We start from the raw sequence: 6,606 nt of genomic DNA, 5'->3' as shown, positions 1-6,606 counted from the left end.
GCTGTGCAAGCTCTTACATGTTGTGAAGAATCTGTGTCAAGATTGTGTAGTCTTGCTTTCTCTGTCCCCTTCTGGTTTTTCTACCACGATTTTAAGATTTATTTTCAGAATTCGGTTCAGTCTTTTTTCTCCTTCATGATAAAGATGTGTACTGCGTTGAACATGAAGCATTTTGAGATTTTGTTGTAGTCTCTCTACCTAAGCTAAGAATGAAAACCAAAACCCTTATCTTGACTTTACAGAATCTTTCACGGTCTGTCCCCCGACTGTTTCTCTGGCCTAACCCATCGCTCTTCTTGTTGCTTACATAGCCTGAAGCCTCAAAATGGGGATTCAAATCCAGTTCTATCCGGCTCTGAACCTCATTGTCCTAGCCATGCCCTACACTACAAGCACCTCACCTCTCTCCCACAGAGTGTAGGTGCCACAGAGTGTAGGTGGTCCACAGGTCTAACTCCAACTCCTGTCTCCACCTCAAAACAGTTCTTTTCTTGAAGTCAAATTTTGTTTAAGTATAACATCCATTGAGGTATATGTAAAAATCATAGCTATAAAGCTTGATTACTTTTCATGAATAAATATATTCAGGCAACCAGGAACTAGACCAAGAAGTGAAATAAATACTACCGTGTCCCAGCAGAGCTCATGACCACCCCTGCAGAACCGGCTTCCCCCAGGGCAACCACTTTCCTGAAATCTGAAACCACTGGTGTTTCCCTGTGGTTGAACTTTACAGGTCCTCTTTTGTGTCTAGCTTCCCTTACTCTCAATAGTGAAAACTAGCTCTTCAGCTATAATCACATACCCAAGAGCTCCATTTCTCAAATTATATCTCAAGAAAGGTTAGTGTCCAAAGATGTTCATCTGAGAGTTACAAGTTGATTTACTTTAAAAAGCATTTTGAATTCCTAAGAGTAGAATGCAGTATGGAGAATGTCCTGCAATGTTTCCACAGCACAGTTAATAACACGTGGAACACATTATATGATGGGTAAAGTGAGTCTGGGGGTTTTCTGTGGGGTTCTCAAGAGTTCATCCTCACGGTCTATGCCCTTCTCCATTAATTAGTTCCTCTGGCAGTGACCCATTCCCTGCTAAAGAGGATAGGCTACCTTGAATGGGATGGCCCCAAGTTAATGGACAAGTGCATGCTTGTCCCAGGATACTGGCCATACCTGCTTACACGATTGGTGATTCAATCTTCAGTTCATTCACCATAGTGGATAGTATGAAGGACCATTCAAAGGGGGCTGTTGTGTTTCCCCACTTTAAGGGAAGCCCACTGGGCATCTCTGTCTTCTTTTTGTAGAGAATTCATTAGAGAACCAGATACTGATCTTAGGCAAATGTTGGTTTGGATACTCAAAAGATTTTTTTTTTTTTCCTGTAACTGAAAATCTTAGAAAAAATTTAAAAAATTGAAGTATAGTTGATTTACAATATCATGTTAGTTTCAGGTATAAAACATAGTGATCCAGTTATATATATATATATATATATACTTTACAGATGGTGCTAGTGATAAAGAACCTGCCTTCAATGCAGGAGACATGAGACATGGGTTTGATCCCTGGATCAGGAAGATGCCCTGGAAAAGGGCCTGGCAACCCACTCCAGTACTCTTGCCTGGAGAATCCCATGGACAGAGGAGCCTGGCAAGTTATAGTCCATAGGGTTGCAAAGAGTTGGATATGAAAGAAGCGACTTCGTGTATATATATATATATATATATATATATATGTTCCTTTTCAGATTCTTTTCCCTTATAGGTTATTACAAAGTACAAAGTAGAATTTCCTGTGCTATACAGTAGGTCCTTATTGGTTATCTATATTATTCATAGTAGTGTGTATTGTTAATCCCAACTTTCTAATTTATCCCTTACCTACCCCCCTTTTCCCTTTGATAACAATATCTGTGGTTGTGCGTCTGTTTCTGTTTTATAAATAAGTTCATTTGTATAATTTTATAGATTCAACATAGAAGCAATATCATATATTGGCTTACTTCACTTAGTATGATAATCTCTGGGTCTGTCTCTGTTGGTGCAAACAGCATTATTTAATTCTTTTTTATGGCTGAGTAATATCCCATCATATCTATATCTATCTATCTATCTATATCTCTATATATCTATATATATGTATCACATCTTCTTTCTTTATCCATTCACCCATCGATGGACATTTAGGTTGCTTCCATGTTTTGTAAATAGTACTGTAAATAATGCTGCTATGAACATTAGGGTCACTTCCACCTGGCAGGGGTGTGGGGACAGGAGGAAGAGGCTCAGATGGAGAGGGAAGAGGGAGGTCTGGGGAGAAATCTCCAGAAAGAGGGCACAAGGAAGAACTCTCCACCCGCCAAAATACCACCACTTTCACACACTCCACATTCATGGCCACCATGCCAGTTTTCCACATGCCACCACCCACGCAGCCTGCAGCTTGAAAACTGAAAGCTTAAGAGTCAACGTATTTCTGGGTCCCAAGTCCTGTCTCTCGAGACACAAAAGGCAGTTAGACTGCAGACGGCTACCCACTGGGTTGCAAGACCAGGCTGGAAGTACCCTATCAGATGCTGAAGGCAGACCTCTCTCTGTCCTTCTGTGACGCAAGGGAATGTGGGCCAGAGAGTCAGAGGCCTTCGGTAACCAACCCCTCCTCTCTGGGCTCTGAGTGGGCTGACCCCATCTCCAAGGCTGCAAGTCTGGCCCCAGAGCCTCAGAGCTTCCGCGCCCTCTAGCGGCCTCTCTCCGTAACGCCCACACCCAGGCCTTCCACCCTCTTCAGGACTTCTTCCTCTGTCTTTCCGGCAGCATCCGGACCACAAGAGCTCCCTAGAGGTGCTGTTGGGTTGGGCCAGGCTCCTGAGGCCGCCCCCGGGGTGGTCCCAAGCTTTTAGTCACTTTTCTTTTGTTCGTATCTCTAGCCAGCTACCTGCCATTGGCCAGTACAGACTTCTGCTCTGAGGTGGGCCCACATGCGGATGGCCCCGGGGGAGGCCCACCTGAGGGAGGAGGGTCCTGTCTGCCCCGCCTTCCGACGGGCCTGAGGCTCCAGATGGGAAGCCCTGTAAGTGTCTGATCACAGGGGACAGCATTCTCCAGGTAAACCCGTGGAGTTACCTCCATAACGTTTTTTAAATAGATCTCCCACTCCTCATATTTACGAGATAAAGAATTTCCCCTATTAAATTTGGGAAATATATTATTATTAAAAGGAACAGGAAGACACAGGATGCTCCTAAACGAGCTATTACTTGGAAGATTCAACAATTCTAATGAGAGAACACCCATGCTCTTCACCCCCTGGGACATCAGCACAAGTTGGGAATTGGTTGCAGTCTTTATTAATTCCTCTGATTTCTCCAGAACCTTTCCTTCAGGGAGAAATCTCTGGGCTCTGCAGGGACTGTGGGTGGTGACAGGTAACTCTGAGACTGAAAAGCTGGAGGAAAAGAGACAGGGGACAGAGATGAGAAGTGGTGATAAGGAGCAGCAGGAACGTCATGTTTAGTCTCAGGCTTAGAGTCTCAGTTCATCTCCAGCGAAGGTAAGGACCACCAGGAGCTGGCCCCACTGGCCTTGTCACGTCATGTGGGAATGGAGGACAGCCAAACCACTGTGGCCACTTTCAGAGAAATAAAGAAGAGTGAGAGGGCATCTCTGGGAGACGGTTTGACGTGGTAATTGTTGTGAAATGATGAACTTTTCAGAAAAGTGAAGACTGTTCTTTTGATTTTCAAGGACTTGCAGTTTTATGGTTGAAAGGAAAACTTGACATGGAGAACATCTAATGATTAAGAAAGAAGAGAAAGGAAAAATGTTAGACAGCAAGAAAAGGAGAGAGGGGGAAAGATACAAGGAGGAAGAGTACAGTTGATAACAACATCAGCTGCCTGGGTGTCAACGATGGTAACAGTGGGGAGAAATATGGCCAGGCTGTCAAGAAGCACTGGACTTTTAGACAAAAATATCACTCATCAACAAGAGACTTCAGAATTAGAACGATCCAACTAATACCAACTGATACTCTTGATGAAAGTGAAAAAGGAGAGTGAAAAGTTGGCTTACATTCAGAAAACTAAGATCATGGCATCTGGTCCCATCACTTCATGGCAAATAGATGGGGAAACAGTGGAAACAGTGGCTGACTTTATTTTTTCGGGCTCCAAAATCACTGCAGATGGTGATTGCAGCCATGAAATTAAAAGATGCTTGCTCCTTGGAAGAAAAGTTAAGACCAACGTAGACAGCATATTAAAATCCAGAGACATTACTTTGCCAACAAAGGTCCATCTAGTCAAAGCAATGATTTTTCCAGTAGTCATGTATAGATGGGAGAGTTGAACTATAAAGAAAGCTGAGTGCTGAAGAATTGATGCTTTTGAACTGTGGTGTTGGAGAAAACTTTTGAGAGTCTCTTGGACTGCAAGGAAATCCAATCAGTCCATCCTAAAGGAAATCAGTTCTGAATATTCATTGGAAGGACTGATGCTGAAGCTGAAACTCCAATACTTTGGCCACCTGATACGAAGAACTGACTCATTTGAAAAGACCCCAATGCTGGGAAAGATTGAAGGCAGGAGGAGAAGGGGATGACAGAGGATGAGATAGCTGGAAGACATCACTGACTCAATGGACATGAGTTTGAGTAAACTCCACGAGTTGGTGATGGAGAGGGAGGCCTGGCGTGCTGCGATTCATGGGGTCGCAAAGAGTTGGACATGACTGAGCGACTGAACTGAACTGAACTGAACATTTCAATAGCTAACTTGCAGCTTCCTTTCATTACCTAGGAATTTTAACAGCCACTCTATATTATTAGTGATAAATGGAACCAAGGCAAACAAAAATAACCCACACAGGATGACCTACTAGCAATAGGAACAAAGACAAGACTGAGAACCTAATTTCCCAATGTAAGTCTTTACTGGGAACTGATCCTTATGCTAAAAAATGTAAGTTACTCTGAACTTAAAAGTGGAAGAGGAATTAGACAATAAATATATTTTTATCACTCCTGGCCAACTCTTTTATATTCCATTCTGATGATATTATAGTTTATAATTTATATTCATTGTTTTATTATACCCATAATATTCCCAGCAAAAACAAGACCAGGAGCTGAGTGTGGCTCAGACCATGAACTCCTTATTGCAAAATTCAGACTTAAATTGAAGAAAGTAGGGAAAACTGCTAGGTTATTCAGGTATGACCTAAAGCAAATCATTTATGATTATACAGTAGAAGTGACAAATAGATTCAAGGGATTAGTTCTGTTAGAGTGCCTGAAGAACTATGGATGGAGATTCGTAACATTGTGCAAGAGGCAGTGTTCAAAACCATCCCCAAGAAAAAGAAATGCAAAAAGGCAAAATGGCTGTCAGAGGAGGCCTCACAAATAGCTGAGAAAAGAAGAGAAGTGAAAGGCAAAGGAGAATAGGAAAGATATACCCATCTGAATTTGTAGAGTTCCAAAGAATAGCAAGGAGAGATAAGAAAGCCTTCCTAACTGAATGGTGCAAAGAAATAGAGGAAAACAATAGAATGGGAAAGACTAGAGATCTCTTCAAGAAAATTAGAGATACCAAGGGAACATTTCATGCAAAAATAGGCAAAATAAAGGACAGAAATGGTATGGACCTAACAGAAGCAGAAGATATTAAAAAGAGGTGGCAAGAATACACAGAAGAACTATACAAAAAAGATCTTAATGATGGATAACATGATGGTGTGATCATTCACCTAGAGCCAGACATCCTGGAGCGTGAAGTCAAGAGTGCCTTAGGAAGCATCACTGTGAACAAAGCTAGTGGAGGTGATAGAATTCCAGTTGAGCTATTTCAAATCCTAAAAGATGATCCTGTTAAAGTAATGCACTCAATATGCTAGCAAATTTGGAAAACTCAGCAGTGGCCACAGGACTGGAAATGATCAATTTTCATTCCAGTCCCAAAGAAGGGCAATGCCAAAGATTGTTCAAACTATTGCACAATTACACTCATTTTACATGCTAGCAAGGTCATGCTCAAAATCCTCCAAGCTAGGCTTCAACAGTACATGAATAGAGAACTTCTAGATATACAAGTTGGATTTAGAAAAGGCAGAGAAACCAGAGATCAAATTGCCAACATCTGTTGGACCATAGAAAAAGTAAGAGAATTCCAGAAAAACATCTACTTCTGCTCTATTGACTATGCTAAAACCTTTGAATGTGTGGATCACAACAAACTATAGAAAATTTTTACAGAGATGGCAATACCAGACCACCTTAGCTGTCTCCTGAGGAACCTATATGCAGGTCAAGAAGCAACAGTTAGAACCAAACATGAAACAATAAACAGGTTCAAAATTAACAAAGGAGTGCGTCAAGGCTGTGTATCGTCACCCTGTTTATTTAACTTATATGCAGAGTACATCATGCGAAATGCCAGGCTGGAAGAATCACAAGCAGGGATCAAGATTGCTGGCAGAAATATCAATAACCTCAGATATGCAGATGACACCACCCTATGGCAGAAAGCAAAAAGGAACTAAAAAGCCTCTTGATGAAGGTGAAAGAAGAGACTGAAAAAGCTGGCTTGAAACTCAACATTCAAAAA

At 41.8% G+C, this 6,606-nt stretch overlaps 1 pseudogene; it reads right to left on the bottom strand.

The window, feature by feature from the left end:
* Positions 1-2,741: 2,741 nt before the first annotated feature.
* LOC105001682 overlaps positions 2,742-6,606 on the bottom strand; it is a 20,104-nt pseudogene continuing 16,239 nt past the window's right edge.

The sequence above is a fragment of the Bison bison genome, unplaced genomic scaffold (genome assembly GCF_000754665.1).
Source record: "Bison bison bison isolate TAMUID 2011002044 unplaced genomic scaffold, Bison_UMD1.0 scf7180017864383, whole genome shotgun sequence".
Classification (NCBI taxonomy): domain Eukaryota; kingdom Metazoa; phylum Chordata; class Mammalia; order Artiodactyla; family Bovidae; genus Bison; species Bison bison.
Note: the sequence above shows the minus strand (reverse complement) of the source record. Positions and strands in the feature narration are given on the sequence as shown.